The sequence below is a fragment of the Ictidomys tridecemlineatus genome, chromosome 7 (genome assembly GCF_052094955.1).
Source record: "Ictidomys tridecemlineatus isolate mIctTri1 chromosome 7, mIctTri1.hap1, whole genome shotgun sequence".
Lineage (NCBI taxonomy): Eukaryota > Metazoa > Chordata > Mammalia > Rodentia > Sciuridae > Ictidomys > Ictidomys tridecemlineatus.
The window spans coordinates 40925548-40953529 of record NC_135483.1 but is presented as its reverse complement, the minus strand read 5'-3'; the positions used below and the strand labels follow the sequence as shown (position 1 = coordinate 40953529).

General features: G+C 37.4%; 2 long non-coding RNA genes across 4 annotated transcripts in view; one reads left to right on the top strand and one right to left on the bottom strand.

Moving 5' to 3' along the window:
• The window catches only part of LOC144365457 (uncharacterized), a 28975-nt gene extending 24799 nt beyond the window's left edge, over positions 1-4176 (bottom strand). For both annotated transcript variants that reach the window (XR_013423923.1, XR_013423922.1), the window contains exon 1: positions 4017-4176. This is a non-coding gene — a long non-coding RNA (uncharacterized LOC144365457). The remainder of the gene's footprint in view (positions 1-4016) is intronic.
• On the top strand, positions 376-27319 carry LOC144365456 (uncharacterized). 2 transcript variants are annotated; one of them, XR_013423921.1, is made up of 4 exons: positions 415-553; positions 11715-11826; positions 19067-19210; positions 24458-27319. It is a non-coding gene; the product is annotated as an uncharacterized LOC144365456 (long non-coding RNA). The 2 variants fall into 2 exon arrangements; XR_013423920.1 differs by lacking the exons at positions 19067-19210; positions 24458-27319 and having other exon boundaries at positions 376-553; positions 11715-11837.
• The last annotated feature ends 663 nt before the right edge of the window (positions 27320-27982 follow it).

The following is a 27982-nucleotide window of genomic DNA, read 5'->3' as shown; positions in this document are numbered from 1 at the left end:
TAACTGGGAGCCATAAACTCCTAATTATAGACAGAAATCTATTACAAGCAGCCTAATGCAATCTTGACTAATGAAATATCCCCAAACAACTGCTTCCCAGTTGTCCCACATTAGGTACACCATAGCATGAACTAATTTAACTTGATAACCACACAGAAGTTCCCGCCTCTTAAGAGAAAATACAATGATCAGCAGCCCAACCCAGTATTCAATGACAATGGAGAATCCCACCCTTGACCTTCTCGCTTTGCATTTTTTTCTTCCAGATATTGATAAGAAAATATTTCTGAGATGTCCTAACTTAGTTACAGGCCAAAGAATGGAGGGAGGAAAAAGATAAGAGAAGTTCATTTTAACTCACAGCTTCAAGCTAAATCAAAAAAGAAAAAAAAAAAACTGTCCCACATTCCTTTCCTGTGTGCTGAAGATTAGCCATCAAGGTCACATTGCATTCTGCTTTTGAAACCAACAAACTAAGAAGTTGCAAAAACTTCCCTTTACGACTGACTTCCTATCCCAGGACTCTGCCCACTTCGCATTATCTGTAGCCAATGTAAGTTCAATGTAAATGATTTATGTTTCTTTCCCCAAAATTTTTATTATAAAATATCCTGGCCCCTTAGGTCCATGGACATTTTCTCACCTGCTCTCTGGCCATGCTGCTGCTTGGCTTAGGGGAGTTAATTGATGAAAGACCAATCCTTTCATCTTTGGGTATCGTCTCTAACAGCTCAGCAGGCCCTTTATATCAGAGACCTGTTCTGGAACTTTGATTTAACAACATGCCATTTAGTGTTTTCAGAAAAGAGCTTATCATGGTCACCTCCGTGGTAATAAGAATAATAAACATAGTAACTACTATGTTCCTTAAAGGACTTTTGATTGATCAACATCGAATAGCACTGCTTAATTCAGAAACATCCAGAAAGAGGAGACAGTATTAACTTGACTACATTGAATAGCCCTTGTAATAGTTATACTTACTGTTCCATAAAATTATATTTAAGTGCTAAGAAGGTAAACGAAATTATTGTCTAATTCATTTTATCATGTATACTATTTCATTTATGTTACAATAGTTATTTTTATAGCTGCTTGCTTTATTGCATATGGAGTCTCTTGTAATATTATGCATATATTAAATTTATGCCTGTTTATAAAAGTTAAGAATAATTTTACAGTTTTAGGTGATTGTGTAAGTTCGTCATTTTTATGACATAAAATTGGTTGTATTTATGTGATGCTGAAGTCTTGGTCAGTATGAAACTCTGTTATATTATTTTCCTAGGAGGAATACAGGTTCTATTTTGTAGCAATATACTTCATGATGCAGTTTACAGAATTGCCTGTACTCCATTTAAGAACAGACAGTAGTCATCTTTTTATTATTTTTCATCCTATAAGGATTTGTCTCCTTAAGTTCCTGCTAAACAGTGCAGATTGCTCTCAACCAAGTCTTCCCTCCAAATCATGGGAGTTCCTTTGTCACTTCTCTGTGTCTGTGTATCTTCCACTAACCAATCCACTTCACTTCTCAAATACTCAGCTTCCTTTAGTACCTCAATTCCTGATCACTAGGTCTATTACACTGCCTCCCTCTGAGCATGGCCGTGTTCTTCAAATACAGCCAGGGGTTTCTACTTGCCTGGGCTACAGCTGGTTACTCCTCTACAGGTTCCAGAAAAAATTCTGTGATTTATTTTTAAGCTTTCTGCATATTCAGAGGGCCCCGGTGGCTCCCACCCAACATCTCCCTTCTCACTTTCTCTCTTTCTTTCTCTTTCTCTCACTTTCTCTCTCACCTCCTCCCTCCCAGATTCACCCTGTAGTGTCACAAACCAAAACCAGCCTCTGTAGCCCAGGTTTACCCCAGGTAGGATGGCTTTTCCTAAAAGGCTAGCTCTCCCAAGAAGGATTCTTAGATCAGTGGCTAACAAAAATTCAAATTCCCCCATCTTGTTATAATCATACCCAAAAGGCATTTGTTTACATATTCCCATGAATAACCAAAGAAAGCTCTACATTCACACACTCACTTCATAATGTCATTTTTTAAACTTTGATTTTAGAAATGACAGCCTACAAAGAGTACAAAAGGTCTGGACCTTTCTTCAGCTTGTAAAGATCATGGAAGAGTAAATCAGGATGAAATCAGATCCCTAGGACCCAAACCACATCTGGTATATTTACTTCTGTTACAGTCACAGGGTCCATGTTTCCATTTTCACACAGTCTAAAGGGAGAGTATATGAGGCATCTAATACTAAAACTCCAACATTGTTAAGGTCTGTAAACAAGTCAAAATAACACCTGGTATTTTGCTAGGGAAATGTTAGAGTTTGTAAACAAGTCTGGATGGTGCCTGGCAAAATGCCAGAGGGAGTGGTTTGAAAAGTAACAAAAGTGAGCCATTAAGTGTAGAGATTCCTTATTGGATGACTGATGTATCTAGTTTATGCTAATTAAGATAAGCTGTGCAAAATGTATAAATAGCTCTGTTGTCCTACAATAAACGGCTTCCATTCCTATGAAAAAATTCCCCTAACAAGTAAAGGGAGATATCCCATGTGAAAGGACCAGGCAATTCTTTGGGCTCCCTTAAGTGAAAATATTTCAGAAAGGACTCAAGAAAGACAGAGGTCCTTGCAGCTGAAGGCCAAGTTAATGAGCACACATAAGTACAAGGTGTGAATTTAGCTGAACAAGAAGTTAAAATAGAAACAGAACTCAATGAAAATTTTGCCAACAATAGAAGTGACTTCTATACAAGGGAAATTTCCACTCTGTTTTAGAGAACAATTCAGCTGACTGAGGTTTAATTCTGCTAACATAACAGAAATGTTGTTCTGTCAAGAACCATATATTTCAATGAAAGCCATTTACCAATGTCCCAACCTCTGGGAACACCCTGTCCCATAACATCTGGAGAAGATGGTCGCATTCCAGCTCCCAACCCATATGTTCTGAGAAGTTCTGCCTCCTACTATTTCTGAGGATTCCTGATAGGATGTGCATGGCATGTGTGTATGTATTTGTATGTGTGTGTTAATATGCTCACACATGTGGTCTTTGCCACAACAGCAGAGCAAAGATTAAGGAGGTTGTTGGCTTATGTTCCTCAAGTCACCGCTCACCCCAAGTAATTCTCCTGAGCACTTGTTTCTCATCTTAACACTGCAAATATAGTTATTGCTCCTATCACTTCACACCTTTGGGGACCCCCCACTTAAATTCTCCAAACCATTAACTTTAGTTGCATGTTTTAAGCTTTTGCTGTGACTCTGGGATAACAGAAGAGGACAGTAGCATAGCATAGATTGGAAAACTTGAATACCATACCTTTCTGTTCTCAAAATCCTTTGGCCAACTCTCTACTATGGGAGTTTGGCGATTTGTCTTTTAGTTTAAGCCCTGGCCTGCTGCTATGCTTCCAGGACCTGCTTTCTTCTCTGCCCTGATCCTTCCACCATTTTATCATCTTCTCAGAGTCTTTAGGGTTCTTATACCTTCCTTATTCTGTGAGCAGTGCATTCAAACTCTCTTTACAGAAGAGGCTGAAGGAGAACAGTCTGCTTAGAATTTAAGGCTAAAGGACGTATCTCAAAGTCTTCTGTGCTTAGAAGCATACTGCTTTTTACTTAGACTGTATGTTACCCATGTTTTGGGTTGGGGTCTAGATTGAAAAGAACTAATGAGACTTTCACTGATAATAGCCACCCCTCCATTTATTAGAAAACTTCTGCAGAACAATTTAATTTTCTTCAAAACTTCCTCCTTTCAGAATATACCTTACAGAGCTCACCTTGTATCATTAAAAGCCCTCTCTGAGTATGCCCCAAACAAAAGAATAGCTTTGTCTCTTTCACTTTCCAGAATGTGAAAGCAATTTCAAGCATTCCTTCTTAACAGAGTGTTCCTTTTTTATAAAGCTTATAATATAAAAATTATCAGTATTCAAAGATAAGATGTTCTCAAGTTTACCATGGGGGAACAATACCTTATCATTGGTAGCTCACCTCCCTTATTTGTGGTTCAGAAACTTGCCCTGAAGCAGTTCTATGGCAGGTCAGAGTTTAAGCCCCTCAGTAGAAAGCTGGAACTGAAGTCCCCTCAGGACATTGCTGGTCTGATAATAGCTTAGTGGAGAGATTATATAATTTAGCTTGTTCACCTTGTTTGTCAAGTGCAACCAGTGTGACTCAGAATTCTTATAAACATTACATGGGGTGGGGATAAGGAATAAATCATATGCAAATGATGTGATTAGACATGGAAAAATATGTGCATATTTATTGTACTATAAAACTTATTTGCCAATAAGGAAACTTATGTTGTATTGTCAAAAGATGGAGTTTCCCATAGTGATCTTTAAATTACAATTCAAATTGTTATAGAAAGACTCAAGGGAAGTCTCGTGGGCTCTGAAATCCCATCCAGATCTCAGTGTTGTTTTCCCCCCATTAAAGAGTTGCCTACAACTCATATCATTAGGACACTTGGCAACTTTTAGCCCTTAGGACACTGCTCTCTGTCTGTAAGGCATAGTTCTTATGCATTTAAACATTTTCTTATAATTATAAAATACTATATATGTATTGTAGAATTTTTAAAATACAGAAAAGTATAGAGCAAAGAAGAAAAAACTACATGTACTTCTATCATCAGAGATAGACATGGATTACATTTTGGTTTAGCATATTTCTCTAAGACATTTTTCTTTGCATTATATTTAAAACATAAATTTCTGGGTTTTTTCCATAGTGGGATCATATGCTATGTTTGTTGCTTGGTAGCCTGCTTTTTAAAAACACCACAACAAAAGCATAACCTCATATGATTGAATATTCTTCAGAAATTGGCTTTGAAGGTGTTATTATTTTAAAAAATGGTTTCTAAGCTGGATGCAATGGTACACACCTCTAGTACCAGCTGCTTGAGAGGCTGAATCATTGATTCAGTAGTATTCTTGAGCCTAGGAATGTAAACCAGCCTGGCCAGCATAGCCAGACCCCATGTCTCAGTTGATCAATCAATCCACTCATCAATCAATAGAAAATGATTTCTTCCTGAAAAATATACACTAGGGCTAAACCTATTTATTGAACTCTTGAACCATTCATAGTGACCTCTGAGAGGTTACTTAAGGACAAGCCTGAACCCCATTTAATGTGGTTTCAAGATTGGCCCTTGCTTATTTCTTTACCTTCTCCTCTTCTCGTTGTTCCATCCTCGCTCGAACTCTTAAGTATCACAGACACCAAAACAAATTCCTGGAATGAATCAGCTGGTCATCCAGACAGTTTGTCAGATCTCTCTGTTTCACTTCCTTCTTAAGGTTTTCAAATTTGTAAGGGCTCTTTCTGGAGAGCTCCCTTGTTTCAGCTGCCTAACGTCTAACTTACCTTTTAGATGCTAGTTTGAACTTCCCTCCCAGGGATGCCTTCCCTGCTCCTCCATGACCAAGTCAGGAGTCACTTTTCTACATTCCCATAATGTTCCCACTCCACTGTTCATAGTATTTATTATCTTAACAGCCTTAGCCTGTTTTCTTATCTGCCTTCACAGAGGGACCATCTCTATCTATCTCAGTCTTAAAATTGTATCCCTAGCACCCATAACAGTATTTGGCACATATTTTATATTTATTTATGTCATTTTTTATGTATATTCCCATGAGAATGAAGTTTCTATGAGAAGGGACCTTAACTGTGTTATTTGCTACTAATCCCAGTACCTAGAATTCTGTTAATGAATTCTCTTAAAGGGTATCATTCCATATTTTGTTTGTGACTTTGTATCTAAGTATGTATTGTTTTTTATAGAAATGAGATGACCATACATTTTTTTTCACAACCTGCTTTTTTTTCACTCAACTATGTGTGTGTGTTGTATGTGTGAATATCATTTCATGTTAGCAAATATCTTCTGTAAAAAATTTTCTCAGTCCATCTCCCATCATTGAATCTTTTAATTATTTCCTATTCTAAACCCTTAACCATATGCTAACTATTTAGAAGAACTTCAGATACATTCTATGAACAGAAGCAAACATCTTCCTATCTGGTGCACTAGCATATTGAGATCAGAAGGTGGCAAAAGAGAGCACCTTCCTCATTCTCCTTGGAGTCCTAGAACCTGTCCATTCAGATGGGTGCTGGAAGTAGCTCTGCCGTGGCCTTCTGTTTTTCCAGTCCTCTGCATCTCCCTGCTTTTTTCCTTATCCAAGTTTTTCCTCACATCTTAGATAATGAGATGTTCAATTTCCTCTGTTTCATAATGGAGCTGGGGAAGGCATAAAGGAAAGTGGCCTTTCTGGGCATAACCTTTCTCTCTCTGGGATGTTTCAGCCACAAGACCTGAGCCTCATCAAGGAGTAATTAAGTGTTTCTTCCCCATTATGTGCCCAGGCACACAGTATTTAGAGAGCAGTAGCCCTGATTATCTGTCATCATTTGTATGAGCAATGATCTTCAATGAATCCACAAACACTTAATAAGTTTTTTTTGTCTTTTCTAATTCAAATGCTGAAAAGAATGACCATTTAGCTATAACTTTATATTTGTCCTCAATTATATCTTTAAGAGAATGTTCTAAGAGTTCAAAGATTATATGCATTTTTTAAAGCTGAATTTTTAAGTCTGATGATACATATAAGTCAAATTGCCTGCTCTAAAGGTCGTACCAAATAACATTCACGCCCATGGTATTCAATTATGGCTCTCAACAGCAAGAATAATCACTTACTTTGCTAGACAAAAAAATTGTAGTATCCCCTTGTTGCAATAATGTACATGTCCCTAAAATATGTATTCTAGGTAATGGGTAGACAAAAACTAGTATCCCATTAATGCATTAATTTACATTTATGTAAAGCATACATTTTCAAAATTAATAATTTCAAAGTATTTCATAATACTGAAAAGAAATTAAGTAATAGATTTTTAGGATTTTTGTCTATTTATTTTAAAATCATTGGAGACAAGGAGATACTAGTATTTTTAATTCTATCTCAGAACCATACACTACAGATGGTTGGAGTTAAAAATAAATAGTGGGGCTGGGGATGTGGCTCAAGCAGTAGCGCGCTTGCCTGGCATGGGTGCAGCCTGGGTTCAATCCTCAGCACCACATACAAACAAAGATGTTGTGTCTGCCGAAAACTAAAAAATAAATATTAAAAATTCTCTCTCTCTTAAATAAATAAATAGTGATCATCTAGGCGTCTCTGTTGTTTTACAGATTAAAAAAAAAATTAAGACCCAGTGGTTGAAGGGAACTGTATCCAACAAGAGCATTGTTGAATCAAAAACAAAATGCGATTCATTTATAGTCATGAAAATTTCAGTGTATTTCAGTTTAAGCAGTATCTTGTGGAATATACATTGCAAAAGGTTGTTTAAAAGGTGACATAGTAAAACATGGATAAGACTTTCTTCAAGGAATACAAAATGATAATTAGTATTAACAGATTGCTTTGTAAAACAGTGAAGCATTAACCTTGAAAATGTGTACAAAGAAGTTAAATAAAGACTAATAAAAACTACTTTATAGGTGAGATGTTGTTACACTCTGGTAAAAAAAAAATTAAACCCACATATGACCATATTTATATGTACTTCCTGTGGATCTGAATCTGATTATATAACAGAAGTTTCCGAAGTTTGCATTAACTATCAGATAACTCTACATGGTGTTAAGAATTTACAGAGTGGGAGTGCCCACTGCCACTAGCTTGGGAAAGAACTATGTATTCAATCAATAAGAAAACTCATTAGCGATTTATTCTAAACCTAGTGCTATGGAGGAGCTACAAAGATCAAAGACAGGTCTCTGCCCTGGAGAGTTCAATCTAATGGTGAAAATAACTAAGAAATAAGACAGAAGAGTATAAAAGAGCTATGATCATCCCATCAGAACCAGTGTTGGTCAGTCCCTGTGAGTTGTCAGTTCCAGGGAAGCTACAAATAGGACAGACTGGGATTAAATGCCAGAGAGATCATCGACAAGATGCCAAAGTCTTGTCCAGGGACAAGAGACTGGCCTGGAGCTGAGGTCAGGTGGTTGTCACCATGCTGGAGTTGGACAGCAGAACTGGCAAGATGAATCAAGGACAACCCTTGAGGACAAATCTGAAAGCAGTGATGGGGGTGGAGGGAAAAGCAGGAAAAGGGAATAAGAAACCTAAGGCAGGAGACCCGGGAGAATTGGCAGGAAAATCACTCTGTTGTGGGTGGGGACATTTTTAAGGAACTATTCCTTAGGAGAATTCCACTGCTGACCTTCAGGGATCCACTATCTGACCAAATATCTAACTATACAGGCATGTATAAAGTCGTGGTGGTAGAGGTCATCACCTGGGAATTTTGAGGCTTTATAAAGGATGTAACAGAGTTTTGGCCTGGCCTGATTGCAAGATGGAAGATGGAAAGAATATGGTGTGGGATGAGGTTTATAAATTGGTACCAACAACCCACATTCATTGAGCACTTCCTTTGGGACAAATCAAATGTAAAGGGCTTCTCGTGCCCAATCTTGTTTAAGTCCCACAACAGCTTTGGGGCATAAACTCTATTGTTAACTTTCACAGATTAAGCAACTGAGGTTTAGAGAGTTTATGTAACTAATCCAGCATTTCACATGACAATTTGAGTTCCAACTATTCTATATTGTTCTATGAACTAATAAATAATCTCCAGGGACATCATTATAAAAAGGCTTTCATACTATAAATTCTGGTCATTCTCTCATAGGCAGTGATGATACATGTTTAGTAGGATGGCTTAATGTCATCAGTACAAACTTTAGTCTTTGATTTGGGTTCAAATCTCATATCTATGATTTCTAAAATTCTTTGGTCAAGTTAATTTTCTTAGGCCTCAGTTTCTTGTTCTAAATTAAGAATAATAACAATGTCTTCTTACTGTAGTATAAGATTTAAATACAATGATGTATATTAAAGCAATTTGTTAACTACAAAGCTAAAACAAAATGTTAACTATTAGGATTTTTACCATATTTTAGAAAAATCAAGGCAGTCATTGGGCAGAGTGATAATGAAAGCTATTTGGAGACTGTTCATTGTCCAGATGAAGAATGCTGACATGGTAGTAGTAGTGAGGTTGGAGAGAAAGAACATATTTAAGGGATAAATTAGGACATTTTACAATCAGGACCAAATGACTAAGTGAATATAGGGAGGTTAAAAAAAAGGGGGTCAGGATGATTCAAAGTTTCACATTGTCAGGTGGATGGTGATGTCATTGAATAAGGAGGAAGAGTAGGCAGGATAATATGTTTTATTTCAGGAATATTTCGAGGAGGAGTCTATGAGACATCCAGCAAGTAGAGGTGGAATATGAGTGGGACTGTAAGTGGGGGCTCAGAAAAGTAGCATGCTGTAGATTCATATTTGGACATCCATGGGTGTTTGTGAAACTAAAACTCAAAAGAGTAGATGTGATGTCCAAGTAAAATATAAAGCAGTGCTTTGTAACCCTTTAAAGCCAAGGGACCTTCCCCATCCCTACACAAATATAAATGTATATGCCAAAATTCGATTTGAAGAACAGATCAAAATGAAACTTTGCTAGTAAAATCCAGAATGAGTTGTCTGGAGCCTACCTCTTGAGATGGCCTCTGAATGGGTTTCACTGAGCCCAGTTTGAGAACCACTAACATTGAGCAAGAAGTAAAGAAGAGGGAAGGCTAATTGCCCTAATGAGTCTGAGAGAAAGCAGCTTACACAAAATCAGAATGGAATTTAGTTTGAGAGATTTTTTAAAATATGTTTTAAAACTAATTCTTTTGGAAGATTTGCCCAGTTAAAGCAATAACTGATACTTTTCCTGGCCTGCTCCCGTTGTCTAACACTGTGCTACAAGGTCCATGCGTGTCCACCAGAAGCCACAGGGCCATTCAAATAAAGAGCTGGCTGAGTGCTTATGCTAATATTGATTTTTCAAGTTGATGCACATTGTTTTTCCTGCTTATCAGAAGAGGGTTATCATGTACACATCTTCAGTCATTAATGCTGAGATAACCATGTTTGTCACAATTCCCATAAGACTCTGAAGGAGTGTCTAAACTACATAAATGTTGCCCACCCACTCAAACAGTTATTTAATAAAAATTATCCTAAATATTTAACTTGTAAGTTTCTTAAACATTTAATTGGTTAAGCTTATTCTTCTAATTAAGAGAGTCTGCTTATTATTTCCAACACTGTGGAGGTCTTAATCCCAAATCCACTGAGTGCAGTTTGATTTGGTTACTAAATCCGAAGACCTAAGAGAGACAATGAGAACAAGAAAGAGAGGAGACAAGAGGGCGACCAAAAGAGAAAAGATAGAACAATAGGTGGTACATTAAGAGCTACTGTTAAAAAAAAAAAAAACTAAAAACTAAAAAACCTAATAATATCTCTGTGATGTGACACAATGAATATTTCTCACTTCCTCAAAGTTCAAGGTCATAGATGTATGTGATTGGCATGTGGCTGTTTATTTTGTGACTTGGGCACCTTTTACAAGGTTCTGTGTCCTAGTGTCGAGTCTTTGTTACCTAGCAGGTGGACTGGGATGAGAAAACACCACATAGAAGTTTTCCTGGGCCAGGTTGAAGATGAGCACATCACTTATGTACACATTCCGTTGGCTAGAACAAGTAACGGACTACACTAATCTGCAAAGGGGTTGGAAAATACAGTCTCGCTGTGTGCCCAAAAGAAGGTGAAAGTAGATACTGGAAGCAGCTAGTCAGTCTTTGCTACAAATGAAATAAAAAGTGCCTAAGCACAGTTTTGTAAAAATTGGGAAAATAAAACCCTTATGGCATATGTATCTGTGTATACATATATGTATATGTCTATGTCTATGTATGTGTGTGTATTATATATATGTGTGTGTGTGTGTGTGTGTGTGTGTGTGTGTGTGTGTGTGTATTATCCTGAATTCTCTTATTTGTAAGCCTTAATACAAAAGCCTGAAATGTGAATACCCATTATCTCCATCGCTGCCACAGTTATCAGTGAATTAATTTCTAGGCAGGAGTAAATTACTATGTTTTCAGATGTACCAAAGAAAATGTTCTTTCCCATTATAGGTAACATTCTTAAAATATTATTTTTAAAACATTTCAAATAATTAAATAAAATTTATATGTATTTGATACAGCTCCACATTGTTATATAAACTTTTCCTTACAAACTTCTTATAAAAACTTCTTCACATTCTTAGCCAAAAAAAGATTTTTTAAAAAAACTAGACATACCCACTGAGTCATAGAATAATTGGAATTTTGACAGGAAGATAACTGTAAAGCAGTTCTTTTAGAAAGAACACCACTCCGCTTTATTTAAACTCCACAAAGTAGGTAAGCGTTTTATGGGTCGTGGATTTTCTAACAGGGTATTATGTAATATGTAGTTCAGCTTTGAATGGTTTTCTCCTTTGTTCTTCTTGCGCACCACACATATGCCATTTAGTGACATCCTGAGGTCTGAGAGGCTATTGGATTAGATCTTCTGAAAAGAAAAGGTTATTCTGCTGCATGTATAGAAAAAAGCTTTGATGATTCACAAAATTAAAGCTTCTCAGTTCCTGGCAGGGGAGATTCTCTAGCCAATGCTTTGAAAGGAAAATGGCTGTATTCTAACTTGCTCCCTAATAGAACCAAAGAGCTCAGCTGACATTTTTTTTTTTTTTTTTTTTTTGCAGGAAGGACAGAGCAGTTGGCCAATGTTGATTAGACAACTCTTAAACAGCACAAAATAGACAAAGACATTTTCAGCCTTAAAAAAAAAATGTGTCAATAAATCTGCATTTTACTGTAAGTATAAAGATCGTTCCAGTAATTCTTTTCTCACTATGGATAAATAATGATTGCAGAAACATCAATCATGCCCTTCATAATTTGTCCTGTGCCACTGAGTTATACCATTGTAGTATGTCTGATAAGTAAAATTGTCTTAGAAAGTGTAGTCTAATCATATTTGACATAAATTGAGAATCAGAGTAGGATCATCCATCCATTCTATTTTTTTGGTTTTCATTCCACCCAGTGTTTTTGCTCTTTCTGACTGAAGAGAGCACTTACATCAGTTTGTAATTGGCACCAGAACTGATTGCTTAATAATTTGGAAGAGTTTTGAGTTCAATAAAAGAAGTTCTTGCTGGATTTTTCTTTTTTTTTTTTTGTTGTACCAAAGAATGTTGTCTGTTTTCTTTTCTTCCTCATCTTTCTAGGCCAGATTCTATCCTTCATATATTTTAATCTTTAACCTTTCTGATTATGGTCATTGCAAAGTGAAATGTGTGCCTGCAGATATGTGTTCAACCTAGCATTATGTGGAATACATGATGAGGACTACTCTGGCACCTGAGGTAATTTCAGTTGCTATGTGAACACAGAATTTATTAATTAATAAAAAACTAATTAGTTCCTCCAGAATTTATTTATGACTCATGAATAGTGAAAAAAAATCACTCAGTTTCAGTTCTCTTTCAATCCTTCCTTCCTTCTTTCTTTCTTTTTTTTTTAAACTGGGAATTGAACACAATGGTACTTTAACATTGATCTATGTTCCCAGCCTTTTTTATATTTTATTTTGAGACAGGGTCTCACTCAGTTGCTTAGGTCCTCAATCTTGGGATTCTCCTGCCTCAGCCTCCTGAGTTGCATGTTTCTTCATGCCCAACTCTCTTTCAATCCTTTCATCAAAGAGAAAGTCTGTCTCAATGATAGTTACAAATTTATTCCTATTGCTTGTCATTCTGTTGAAGAAAGAACAAATTTCAAGTCAAGAGTCTTCAATAGAGAACATTAACTGGAACTTAATATTTTTCTTATTTTTTAGTTTTCATCTATGTACAACAGTGAAATGCATTTACTAGTTACCAAATAAAATAAGATTTTCTTTAAAAATAAACATGCTTAATGCTGAAAAGGGATTCCATTTGAAGGAAAATGTGAAATGGTAAGAGTAAGTAGTTTACAGGATTGAGCAGCAAAGGCATCAAGTCCTGGGATTTTCTTTTAAGTGAAACTTGTTATTACTGAATAAATTTCCTTATTCATTACTATTCTGTTCAGATTTTCTGTGTGTGTGTGTGTGTGTGTGTGTGTGTGTGTGTGTGTGTGAGAGAGAGAGAGAGAGAGAGAGAGAGAGAGAGAGATTCTCTCATTGTATGTGATCATGAATTTATCTGTTTCTTCTAGGCTATCCAATTTTTAGTGTATAATTGTTCAAAGTAGTCTCTTATCATCATTTGTATCTCCAATATCAGTTGTAATGTCTCTTCTTTCATTTCTGATTTTGAGTTTTCTCCTATTCTTGTAATTAGTCTAGCTAAAGGTTTGTTTTATCTTTAAAAAAAAACCAACTCTTAGTTTCTTTTAAAGAAATACTTTAAAAAAAACTAATACCAATTTTTCTCAAACTCTTGCAAAAAAATTGAAAAAGGAATACTTTTAAGTATTTTACAAGGCCAATATTTCCCCAATACCAAAGCCAAACAAGGGCACTACAAGAAATAAAGTTAAAGGCCAATATCACTGATGAATATAGATATAAAAATCTTCAAGAAATCTCTAGCAAATCCAGTTCTACAGTACATTAAAAGGAGCATTCCAGGATAAAGTAGAATCTATCCCTGCATTGAAAAAAGTTTCAACAGACACAAATCTATGAATTTGGTATGCCACCTTAACAAAATGACAAAATGACATGATCATCTCACTAGATACAGAAAAAGCATTTGACAAAACTTAACATCCTTTCATGATAAAAACTTCCAACAAAGTAGGTATAGTAGAAAATTACTTCAACACATTAAATTCCATTTATGAAAAACTCACAGATAACATTATACTTAATAGTTCAAAGTTGAAAACTTTGTCTAATATTGTGAGAAAGACAAGAATATCTACCCTTACCACTTCTATTCAACATAGCACTGGAATTCCTAGCCACAGCAATTTAGGCAAGAGAAAAAAATAGAAGGCATCCAAATTGGAAAGGAAGTTGAATTATACCTATTTGCAGACAGACGCTCTTATATATAGAAAATTCTAAAGACTCCACCAAAAAACTGTTAGAACTAATAAATGAATTCAGTAGAGTTGCAGGATATAAAATCAAGAAGCAAAAATCAGTATCATTTCTATATAGTAACAATAAACTATTTGAAATACAAATCAAGAAAACAATCTCATTTTTAATAGTAAAAAAACAGAAAAGCAACAAATTCTCTGAATAAATTCACAAAAGACTCAAAGATGTCTTTTGTGAATTTATTCATAGAATGATAAAAGAAAGATGATGAAAGAAACTGAAGAAACAAAGAGAAAGATATCCTATGTTCATGGATTGGAAGAATTAGTATTGCTAAAATGTCTGTACTACCCAAAGCAATCTATAGATTCAGTGTAATCTCTATCAAATAAATCACATTTTTTAATAGAAAGAGAAAAATCCTAAATTCCTATATAACACAGACAACCCCAAATAACCAAAACTATCTTTTTGGTTTTTGTTTTATATTTTTAGTTGGACACAATACCTTTATTTATTTATTTATTTATTTATATTTTTATGTGGTCTGAGGATTAAACCCAGTACCTCACATATGCCAGGCAAATGCTTTACCCTTAGCCACAGACCCAGCCCAACCAGAACTATCTTGAACAAAAAGAATAAAGCAGAAGGCATTGAACTATCTGACTTCAAAATCTACTCTAAAGCTACTGTAATAAAAATGGCATGGTACTGACTTAAAAACAAACACATTGACTGATGAAACTCAATAGAGATGCCAAAAATAGATCTGTGCTTTCACAAATGATTTTTGAAAAAATTGCCACTATTTATTTTTGAGAAATTCAATGATAAAAGGATAGTGTCTTTACTAAATGGTGTAGAAACAACTGGATATCCATGTGCTGATGAATGAAATTAGACACTTATGTCACATCATATATAAAAATCAACTCAAAATTATTTAAAGACATTTAAGACCTGAAACTGTTAAGACTATGAAAAGAAAATCGGGGTAGCTCCATTGTATTTGGATAATGATTTTTCGGGGTATGAATGCAAAAGCATGATAAGAAAAGCAAAAATAGACAAATTATAGATTATAGTAAGCTAAAAAGATTATGCACAGTCAAGGAAACAGCAGAGTCAAGAGACAATATATGGAATGGGAGAAAATATTTGCAAACCATACATCTAATAAGTGGTAATATCCCAAATAAAAGAACTAAAAAAAAATCAATAGGTAAAATGGGCAAAGGATCTGAATAGACATTTCTCAAAAGAAGAGCATGCTGATCATCAATCATCAGAAAAATGCAAATTAAAACCACAATGGGTCTCACTTAGAATTCTAACCTCTAGAATGGCTATTATGAAAAAGAGGAAAGATGAAAAGTGTTGGTGAGGATGTGGGAAAAAAGGAACACGTGCACACTATTGGTGGTAATATAAATACATGTAGCCATTATGGAAAATAATATAGTAGTACTCAAGAAACTAAGAACTACATATGATCCAGCCATTCCATTATTGAGTATATATTCAAAGCAAAAAAAAATCAATTTGTCAAAGAAATCTGCATCTCCATGTTCAATGCAGCATTATTCACACTAGCTAAGATATGGAATCCACTTAAGTGTCCCATCAATGGATGAATGGATTAAGAAAATGTGGTAGGTATACACAATGAAATAGTATTCAGTCTTAAGAAAGAAAGGCATCCTGTCATTTAAATGAACTTAATGAACCTTAAATGAAATAAGCCAGAACCAGAAAGATAAATACCACATGATCCCACTTGCTCGCAGAATCTAAAAAAGCCAAATTCATAGAAATAGAATGGTGGTTACTAGGGGCTGGGGAGGAGGACTTGGGTTAGGGACATAATGGTCAAACTGCAAAATTTCAGACAGGAGGAGTAAGTTCAAGAGACATATTGTACAACATGGTGACTATAGGTAATAACAATGTATTGTATTCTTTAAAAATGCTGAGAGAGTAGCTTTTTAGTCATCTCAGCAGAAAAAAAATTATATGTGAGGTAATGCATATATTAAGTCATTCCACAACGTACACATATTTTAGAGCAAAATGTTATACATGATAAATACATACTAAAAAAAAAAACGCACAGTGGTTTGTGAATGAGTCAAAATCGAGAAACAAAGAACACTAGTTTGAGAACCAGAACACCTGGGTTTTGTTGTTTGCTGCTAACTAGCTTTTACAGACAAGTTACTTAACCTCAGTGGGTCTCAACTTCCTTATCTGGGAAAGGAGAAGGTTGTAATATATCAATGCATGACAACTTTGGCTGCTCATTATAATCACCTGGAGAAATTTTAAGACTTCCACTGTTGGGGTCACATCCCAGACCAATTGCATCAAGATCTCTGTGGTTGGAAACCAGGCATCAATAGTTTGCATAGCTTCCAGGTGATTCCAGTGTGCATCTAAAGTTGAAAACCACTGCATTCAATGACTTAAAAGACCTTTTGTCTCTGTTTGTATTAATCTAGTAGGTCATGTAAAAGATTATATTTACATATTCAAGAAATATAGCTGAACATTTCTTATAACTTGTCAAATGAATCCACTTCTTGTCATCATTTGTTGATTTAGGTATTCAAATGTACATATAAACGAATCTATATATACGCATATTACAATTTGACACAGCAGCTATACTGCAGATCCAATGGCAAACAAGGCAGTTGTGATTTCTTCCTTGTAGAACTGACAGTTTAATGAAAAAATAGCTAACCAGTGTCTCTGTGCTGGAGACTATTAGGTCAAATGGGAAAACATAGGAGGGGCATCACCAATAAATCTTAAATTTTATTATTTAAATTCTATAAATAAAAATTGAAACATCTCTTTCCCAAACTTGGTATTCTATTTCACCTGGGCTAGAGCTCAGGATAAACCAACACATGCCAAACAAAAAAGCAGTGATGTGAAGGTTTAAGGTTTGAGTTTGCACACAGCAAAATTAGTACCCGGCATCTCGGTAGCCCTGAAAGAAAAGAAAGAAGAAATTCTCCCCCTCCTGCCCACTCCTTTCTACCTGGAAGGCACTTTTAGAGACATTGCTTTGTTTGTAGAAAACTTTAAAAACTTCCATTTACAATCTGCTTGAACTCAGAATAGTAAGAAGATGGAACCCACATTAAGGATTCAACTAGTGATGCATGTCATTTCACTCAAATAATAAAGGGACCTCATTCTGGTGTTCCAGTTCCTTAGAGAAATGATCTACACTGTGATTTACATAGAAATAATCAGACATGATTCAAAAATCAAAAGAAAATTTTCACTTCAAAAAACTCTTGTGTCAGGTAATTTTTGCTAAAATCGGGTTTGTTCTAAAAAATTTTTTAAAAAGCTAAGAAGATAAAACCATGTGACCACTGCTTAAATCAAATGAATTCCATTTTAAATTTAAAAAATAATGGTCACAGTTGAAGTATTGGAGGATCCACAAGAACATTTTCGAGAAATATGTACCCAAGTAGTCCTGAGGAGTATCCTAGCAACCAAGAAATGTTCTGGGAAATTTCCAGTTGAGTATTTGTTGAATGCCAGCATCCTAGCATGAGAATCAGTGCTGATGTATTAACTTCATATTATATTAACTGGCACACGGGGACTAGGTAGACAAAAAAAAAAATCAGAGCTCCCCAGCAGGTAGACTTTCTATAGCACTGCTTTCCCTCCCTCAGCCATAAACTCAGGCCCCTGGCACTTCGTGGTATGGAGCAATTCTGTGGGCTAGGTGAATGAAGGACAGCCAGGCAGGATCTTGTGGTGCCCAGATCTCTGTGGCTTCCTCCTGCCCTGTTTTTCTGCCTCTAGCTTCAGATAATGAGAGTTCTACACTTACTGTTATCTTTCTCTGAGGCACTCTAAATTGGTCCCATTTTCTCTGATCTCAGTTCTAACTCACCGCATGTATGGAAATATAATGCTTATTTCTTTTTAATGTCTTATCATCTCAAATTCAACATATCCCAACTGACTAAAACAGCCTCCCTGCCATGTCTCCACTCCACAGACAAGCAGTTCCCCTTCCTAATTTTTAGTCCCTGACCCCAGGGGACACCATCTTCTTCCTTCTCATTCTTACTATATCCTATCACTATAGGAGTCCTTTAAGGAGCATTTTCCTCTCCTTAATACTTTACTTCCAAGTCCTGGCTAGCTCTCCCACCTCTTTCCTCTGCATTCCAGCTCCTCCCACATGCTCTAGCCCCTCTTAACAATTCCACTTCCTAGTAACCTTAAAGACCTCTTACCTCCTCTTTGCCTCCACGGTAGCCCTCTGCCATTCAGACTGCATTCTGTTGCTCACAGGCTTCACTCAAATTGCACCCTGGGTCAGCCACTCCTGTGTTCAGAAACTGCCATGCTTCCCTGTTGGCTCATGTGTTCCTCAGGGTGATGATGGTGACAACAGCAACAAACACCACTTATAGGATTGAGCACTTAGGTTCCTAGCTGGGGACAAACAGTGTATTCATACATTATCATGGATTCCTACAATAGCTGTGCAGAGTAGGTATTATCATTCCTATTTATGGGTGAAGAAACAAAAGACTGACATGTTTAAATGACTTGTCCAAGATTTCACTTTAGACCAAGGCAGAGAATCAAGTCCAAGTCTAACCCCCTGCTGGGCGTTTTATGCCAACGCTGCTTTCAAAAAGCTTGAATTTACAGTTTTGTTCTAATGTGCCCAGGACATTCTGATCTGAATTGATCATTTAGTGCCCTCCAACACGTACCCTCTACTTATGCAAGAAGGTCTAGTCTCTCTCCCTCTCCTAGTCCATATTCACTTCCTCCCTCCCAATTTTCGTCCTAATTAGTTCTCGCCCCCAAGAAAGTTCTTTCTTCTACCTTGCTTATGTAAATGTCACTCATTCTTCAAGATTTCAATCCAGATCAATCTTCAACATAGACTACTCTCCAACCAGTGTTGTACACTGGTATTCCCTCTTCTGTTATTTACTATTCACAGTTTTGTGTCTCCAGTTAGACAGGAATCTGGAACAGAAGGAAAAGATAATGGAATTCCTCCACAGACTCAGAGAACTGTGTTTGGATTCCACACACATACCACCAGTTTTTGAAGCTGAGTTTCCTCATCTGCAAAAGAAAATAAAGAGTCCTCCTTTGGTAAGGTCATTATACAAATTTAATGAGATGAAACATGTAATATCCTTTCCAGTGCCCAGCACTTGGTAGTCTCTGAATGCATGTCCGTTTTCCTTCTTCTTTGAGGGTAGGGCTATGACTCACACTTAAAGAACTTCCTCAAGTGAGTAGCAGCAGTTTGTGTGTTTTCAGTTGTATAACAAACAGGGCATGGAGTTACTTCAAGAGGCTTTCAAATGGTAGAGGAAATATTCTAAACATATAGAACTAATTTCAGCATTCTAAAACCTCTCACCCCACAGAAAGAGAGTGGAGAGAGAGGATTTATGAAGTGTATTTGGGATAACAATTTTCTTGAATAGAAAGCAGGGACACAGGATACTTGAACATCATGTTTATAGGAGCATTGTTCACAAGAGCCAAGAGGTGGGAGAACCCAAGTATCCATGGAGGAATGAATGGATTATGTATAACAAGATGTTAAATATACATAATGTGGAAAATACATAATGCAAATATATATAATGTGGAATATATATAATGTGAGATATTATTCAGCCTTAAAAAGAAAGGAAGTCCTAACACATGATGCAGTATGAATGAACCTCAAAGATCTTATACCCTATGAAAGAACAAATGCTGCATTTCACTTAAGTGGGTACCTAGAGTATCACTAAGATAGAAATAAAAATAAAATAGCGGTTACCAGAAACTAGGGAGAGGGGGATGTGGAGTCATTGTTTAGTGGGTGCAGAGTTCACTTGAGGAGTGATGCAACATTTCTGGGGATAGATGGTGGTAAGATTGCACAACAAGGTGAATGTATTCAGTACTATTAGCATATGCTCAAAGATGTTAACACACTAAATCTTGTGTATATTTCACCATAATACCTAATATTTTAAAAAGAAGAAGAAAAGAAAGAATGGAAAAGTTATGGGGCCTGCCCAAATTTTTACCCAGAGGCAAGAGCAGAGCCCACATTGAGCAGATTCACAGGGGCACAAGTGAAATTCCATTTGTCTTTACACTGAGTTCTACTAGTTCAAAGTGCAGGTGACCCAAGGACCAGAAAACACAATGCAAACTGACTTAAACTATAAAGTGGGTTTATTGGCTGAGGTTACTACACTAGGCCTGAGGCTCTCAGACTTCAGCCACCATCAGAATCACTTGCTGGGCTTGTTAAAAGCAGATCGCTGGACCCCGCCCCCATGGTTTCTAATTCAGCAGGGCTGGCATGGGACCTGAGAATTTGCATTTTTAGCCATCGCCAAGTGGTGCTGGGGCTGCTCTGAAAACCATATGTTCCAAATGCTCATACGTCACTCATGTCATCGGGGCTGTGGCTCTCTCTAGACTCCTGTACTCTCCATCTTCCAGCTTATCTTCAGGTAGATTTTCCCTATGAGCACTGCACTGAAATGTCCACCGTGGGACCATCTCACATGTGGATACCACATAGTCCAAAGTAGGAAAAATGCCCTGTGTTCCAGGCATCCCAGGCGCAATCCTAGCTGGCTCACTTTAGATCTGATGCCCCCACAGTCGGTTGCTCTGGCCAGGGTGTGGGTTGTAAGGATTGGCTTCTATATGGTGCTGGGGTAGCTCCCACTCCCTGGAATCACCTGGCTCCTGAAGGAAGTGTGAAGGCGGAAACAGATGGTGGAGAGGCAGTCAGTGGGCACTCCCAATCCCAGAAGAAGGGAAGCTCGAAGTGGGCAGAGGATAGACACAGGTGCATGCTAAAGGGTTTAGAGCTGAACCCTAAACCAGCGGACAACTACGAAATGATTCTAATCAGAGGAAGGATGTGATTTTTTTCAGGAAGATCACGGGAGCCAAAGTTTGGAAGATAGGCTTGAGAGGAATCATTTGGAGAGTTAAGGAAAGAACAGCTCTGAGTTGTCCCTCCACCACCAACTCACTTGGTTTCCTGTGCTTTAGAAATATTAAGTTATCCTGGATATTCCTCATACCTCCACCCTGCTCTACCTTTTCTTCCTTTCCTTTTTTTAAACATACTTTTCTCCTTCTAACATGCTGCCTTCTTATTTGTTCAGTGTTTGTTGTTTGTCTGTCCTGCTAGAATATCAGCTCCATGAAGATAGAACTCTTTTTTGGGTTTGCTATGGTTTCCCCAGCACCTGACATAGTAGATGCTCAATAAGTGTTTGTTGAATGCATGAATTGCACGTGAGAACTCCCTGTATTTGCCTCTGTATCTTTGCCTATAGTGGTCCTTTTGTATGGATTCTCTTCTGTCTCATCTCTCACACTTTCCAGATTTAAGCAAGGCTTTGGCTTTGTTGGTTCATTGTATGTTACTACTAGCACCATACAATAGACTGGGTAAGTTTTAAAGAAGTGTATTTGGTTTTTAGTTCTGGAGGGGCAGCATGTGGTCACGACCTTCTTCCTGGCAGAGTCCCCAGGCAAGGTGGGGCATCATACAGCAAGAGACAGGAAGTGTATGCAAGTGTCCTTGTTTCTTTCCCTCTTTCTATAAAGTCCCAGTTTTCAATCATGGGGAATGATTAGACCAATGACCTTGTCTATCACTTCCCAAAGGCTTTACCTCTACACACCACAGTCACATTAAGTTTTCAACTTAGTACCTCACAATGAGAATTAAACTTCAACCTGAGTTTCAGAAGGGATGAACCATATTCAACGCACAGATAGTGAACTCCCTAGAATTCTTCCCTGATTTCCAACATGACCTGCCACTCTTCAGCTGACTCTCCTCATGAGTTCTGAAATCGACCCTAGGAGCAATCTCATCTCTGCATGCAACATGGTCCAGAGCAGAAAAATGCCCTGTGTCCCAGTCATTCAGTGGTTGTTCCCTGGTTCTCTCTGTCCCCTGGGCATCCACTTGTCACAGTGCATTGTAATTGCTGTGTTCTCTCCTGTCTTTCTAGCAGGCAGAACAGGTTGTTGTGGGCCTCTATATGGCAAATATATAGCACAGTGATATGTTGGAGCATTGATTTTTTTGTCAAATTCATGAAGTTAGAGAAATGAATGGATATTGCTCAGTTAGTGCTTGTTAACTGAAAGAAGAAAGAACAAAACCCAAACATCTCCTATAGTTGGTTTCCTACATAACCATCTTTATCACTAAAAAGAATAAATAGAAAAGCAATACAGCTTGTCTGTATTCTACTTGTCCTAGTCTGCTGTGCTTGTGGTAACTTGCTCTACTGTTTCATTAATGGAAAAGCCTTTCTCCATGACTCTAAAATGACAGTAAGAGCTGGGCTCATGTGCTTAGCAGCAGAGATGAATTTGATCAAAGGACAAAACCAAATGGATTCTTCTTATGGCTGCAGCACTGCAGCTCCTGCAGAGCCAGATGACAACCAGGCCTGTGAACCCCGGACAAGCTTACCAACTAGCATCAGCAGAGCCACCCATCCTGGAGACATCTGTAGCATGGCTAAAACAGTGGGGACACACCAGGGCCACTTAGCAGCTCAGGTTGTCACGAAGACCAAGCTTAGAGCTTTGCAGTTTCCTCATCCGGCTGTGTTCTCTTCATAGTTTCTTTTTGCAGACTGTACCTAAACAGACCATCTGGCAAGTCAAATTCCTTGGATCTGTCCCTCTCAGAAATTATATTTTCTCATGAAATTGCATATTTTTGTAGCTAGCTGCAAGGAATCTTTGACATCATCCCAACTGCAAGATGACACATTTATAGATAAAAGCATTGGGTTTGGGGCTTTGTGTAGCAGCATACAAAGGCTAATGTTAGTAATTCTAATGAAAAAGAAGCTTTCTGATTTGTGGCCCAGATCTGACTGAGAATCCTTACAACAAATGTCAGGGATGGATCACAAAGAGGACCGGTTCCTCCCCTGGGATGCCATTCCCACCAGCCAACAAAGAAATTATTGCCTTCAAAGGCCACTCAAAGCCTTCTCTCCCAATCACTCTGACCCCCAAGGACCCTTCTGTCTCTGGACTCCTAGAGCATTCAGTTGGAACCAATTTTTAATGTTGTAATATTCTGTATTTCAGCACTGTGTGCTTCCTGAGCACTCCTCCTCTGTCTCCTGAATTGAACTCTGGGCTCTTTGAGAACAGAAAACACATTAATATTTATTGTATAGTCCTCACAGTGCACAACACAGCTCTTGACACAGGATAACTGCTCAATAAATACATGTGGATTGATTATCACTGGAGAGGAAAACTCCACACAGCATTACTTTATTTGTGACGAGGTAGTCCTCATATCCTTGTACAAGGACAAAATTTTAGTAATGGTGTACTGAAAATGATCTGCATTCAGTGTCAAACAATCTGAAAAGGTAGCCTATCAACAACTTCCTGTACTCATTCCTTCAGCATTTGACATATCATTTTGTTTTCCAAGCAGTCAAGCAATATTCTTTGTTATATTAAAAACAATAACATTTCAAAATTTAGATTAATAAGCATTTATTGAATGTCTCCTATATGTAAAGCAAAGTTTCAGATAATTTGAAGATATAATAAAAATACAAAATAACCCCTACCCTTAGAGAATTTACCAGAAGAAACAAACACATACATAATTTGGTCTGATCAGAGGCAGATTGTGACAAGTTCTGTGAGAGGAGTTAACTCAACTACATTGGAATCACAGAAGGATCATGGAAATAGAGAACTTGGGGTTGAAGAAAGGTCTTTAAAAGTGATCCAGTCTAATTCTCCAAAGGTTACTTAAATCTGTCCTACAATGTAATCAAATAGCTATCTAGTTCCTGTTCAGTGATAAAAACTCACTGTCTCTAAGACTTCTAGTTCAATGTGTTCTTTTCTCTCATGATAGATACATTTGAGATCACATGTCTGATCACTGGAGCATGCACTGCCCTGTTCAGTGTAGCACAGGACACTTTTCTTGTTAATATGTTAATATGCAGCTATATTTGCATAAAAGTCTACAGTTCTATGTAAGTACTATTAAAACACGTACTAGATAATGAGATAAAGATGAAAGACAAGGAGATAAAGATGAAATCCATATTATTTTTGAAATGATTTTACATTTTATTTTACTAACATTATCTACCCCTTTGATCTCATTATAATTATGCAATTATTAATAATGCTCCAAATGCTTAGTTTTCCATATCTTTATAATCATGATGACTTCATATACTGTCATGATATATTTGATATCATATATGATATTATAATACATTCTATCTCAAGGCATACTATTCTCTTATAGCTTGAATTATTAAGGGTAACAGGAATAAATTTGTGTTTCAGATTGTCTTCTTGGTAATTTCGACCGTATTTCGCCAACTTCTAGACTACCCCATACTGTGAGGTTCACGAGAGCTCATCCTGGCGCTGGAGAAGTCCAGCTCTGCCTTCTCCGTGGGGTTCTCATGGGCTTCCATGTGCTGTTTGTAAGAATCATTTGACGTCCTTTATCCATTTTGTTGGGACTAGTTTAGTTAAACCAGGAAAATACCCACACTGCTACATTTAATCTTCTACACATTGTAATATCTCTGAAAGGCCACCAAGGAGGGAGGTTATCTTGCCAGCCCTGCAGGTGATGGAGCTCTTACCTTTCCTGAGGACACCTTGCATATGTCAAGGCAGGTATTCAGCCCACCTATTTGCTTCCCTCACCCCAGTGAGTCCTCATATTTGCCCTGGCTCCTGGTTTTCCAAAGGCTCTGAGGGTTAGAAAATTCTTCCTTCTATTGCATTATAACCCAGCTGTGGGATAGACAGCCAGTCTGCTTGCTCTCACATGACCTTCAGGGCCTCAGGTTCTCTCTGCCTTACCTGACTTACCCAGATGTTTTCTTGTGGGTCTGGCCCAGGGTGTCAGCCTCTTGCCTTTAGCTGTCTCTACTCCTTAGCATCTTTTTCTACTAGACATATATGTCTTACATGATCTCTGTCAGTCCTGATGCCACTGATACTAATATTCCAGCCTGTCTAAAGAGAAAGATATAGATAGATAAACAGACACCAGATGATAAATATAATTCTTGTTCCCATGGAGAAAATCTGAAACATGGAGAACAACAAAACAAACAGTAGAATCACCCACAATTCCACATCTCAGAACATTGACACACTTTGATATATAGTGTCTGCCTTTCTGGATTTTTTTCTTTGCAAATAAATTCAGATACATGTAGATTTCAGTCTAGCCTTTTTTTTTTTTCTTCAACCACCAGGCTTTTCGAATGCAGCAACCGTGACTATCTAACAGTGTATAAAACTGGAAACTGAAAGTGGCTTTGTTAATACCAAGAAGCTGAAATGACAAGGTGATAGAGAATTTTCTAACCTAGACATTCCTCTTTTCCATGGATAGTTTTTGAGTCTTTGAGTCTGTGTGCACATGTGTTAAGTCTTAATGGAAACACTATCTTTGCTTTGAAAAAATGTCTCAAGTCATATCATACCACTCCACTTAAATTAAAATCCCCTTGTTCTTCTCCTGGCAGGTATTCAGCCCTCTAGAAATCCTTCAGTCAGGGAAGCTCACAGCTTCCCAAGGCAGCCCATTCCATTTTCCACCACCCTTGCATTAGGTGATATGAACTTAAAATGAAAGGCCCCACTGCACCTGAGGCCCAGTGAAGACAATGAGGATCAGGGAAAGCCAAAACAAGAAAGTAGAATTTAAAATGGACTATGAGCTGGGTGCAGAGGTGCACACTTGTAATCCCAACAGCTCAGAGGCTGAGGCAGAGGATCATGAATTCAAAGCCAGCTTTAGCAACTTAGTGAGGCCCTAAGCAATTCCGTGAGACTCTCTTTCTAAATAAAATACAAAATAGGGCTGGGAATGTGGCTCAGTGGCTGAGTGCCCCTGAGTTCAATCCCCAGTACCCAAAAATAAAAAATAAAAAGGGGGAGGCTTCAAAGCCAAATAAAAAGTAATTTTCAGAAAGTAAGGCTGAACTCCTTGAAGATCTAGCTATATTGCGGGAAGCCAAGATATAAGGTATGACAAAGGACCTGTGCCACTGGGTTTCAAGTAAATTGCAAGACACTAAGTGGCATTTCAGTGGATGGTCTGCCAAGCTTTAATATTATTTATTCCTCTGTATTTTTAAGTATTGCCTGAATGTTTTCCTAATCACATCAGTCATGGCTCATAAACTTTCCTATGTATGCCATTATGGCTTTAGTAACCCAAAAGTTGAATTTTTAAAAAATGCAGTTCATTTAAGGTGAATAAAGAGTACACAAATTTCATTGTTTCAAAGAATGCAGTTCAAAGTGGAGCCTTGGATACCACTTTTTTAGTATAAACCCAGACTGATATTCTTATCTAGGTTGGGGCTTGCATGGAGAAAGGACTTTAGACCTGGAGATTTCAGAGGAATTTAGAGGCTATTTAATTCAATGCTTTCAGTTTGCTTCAGTGACCACCATTTGACTCAGCATTTCCCTCAAGAATATGGACTGGTTATGGGCCTTGGCAGTGGACATTTCAGATCACTGGAGTTATAGCCACCAAGTAGTTGGGTACTTCTGCTCTGGTAATGTAGTACAGAATCCTAACCCAAGGATTGACTCATTTGGAAAAAGAAAGGAAGGATAAAAAGGAAAGATGGAGGGAAGGAAAAATAAGGGAAAATTAGGAAAGAAGGATCAATTTGCTTATAGTTCAACATGAACATTTTGGTATGAAAGAAAAAAAAACAATTAAAAATGGAATTTAAAAAGGCCAAATATAAAAATACTATTTACTAAATATATGACAAAGGAATAATGACCACAATATATTTTAAAAGTTCAAAGAGTGATTTAAGATGAACAACTCACTAAAAATGTAGGGAATCACTTTCCTTCAGGAACTGGGAGATTTTCTTAAAGATTTCCTTTCAAAGGAACCACACCCTAGTTCTTGAGAAAGACATTCCTGTGTTGAAAGGCTGGCAAGAAGATTTTTTTTTTCTTTTTAAAAGGTTTACAAACATCCCAGAAAAGGAGAGAAAGAAAGGCGTTGCTGTAGTTACCAGAGAGTTATTGATGAATTGTGTGTGGGAAATGGTGCTGTAAAGTCCTCCAACAGAGGACTTAGGAACATATATGTAATGGGTCATATCTACTTGATTATAAAAGGGGTGAGATTCCCTTCTGTATTTGCAATCTCCCCAGCAGTTTGCCTGTGATTTGCATTGAATTCTGCTTTAATTCTTACTCAGTAATAAACAATTTCCTTTCTCTTCCACTAGTGGGGAGATTTTTCTGGGTTGCAGGAGGTTTTGTTCTAATTTGTTTCACCAACACAAGGTATCCACCACCAGGGAGAAGGGCCCCCATTGCCTGGCACCCACATTCTCTCCATGTAGGAGAATTTTCAGGGAAGTCAAATTATCTCTAGAAGATTCCCTGGCAAATGTTACATGTTGAGTTGTGTCCCCAGCCCCCCTAAAAAAACAAGAACAAAACACACCAGAGTCCCAACCCCAGCACCTCGAATAGAAACTTATTTGAAGATAGTCTACAGAGTGATCGGGTTAAATGAGATCTTCAGGGTGGTCCCTATTCCGATATGACTGATATCCTTGTAAAAAGGGGAAATTTGGACACAGAGAAGGAAGATGACAGAAGGAGACATAAAGAAAAGGCCGTCACCCACAAGATAAGAAGAAAGACCTGGAACATTTTCTTCCTCCAGAGCCCTCAGAAGGGGCCAGTCCTGACAACTGGCACCTGAATTTGGGCTTCTAACCCCTTCTAGAACTTTGACACTATTACTTTCTGCAATTAAATCTACTCATTTTGGGGTGATTTATTATGACAGCTCTA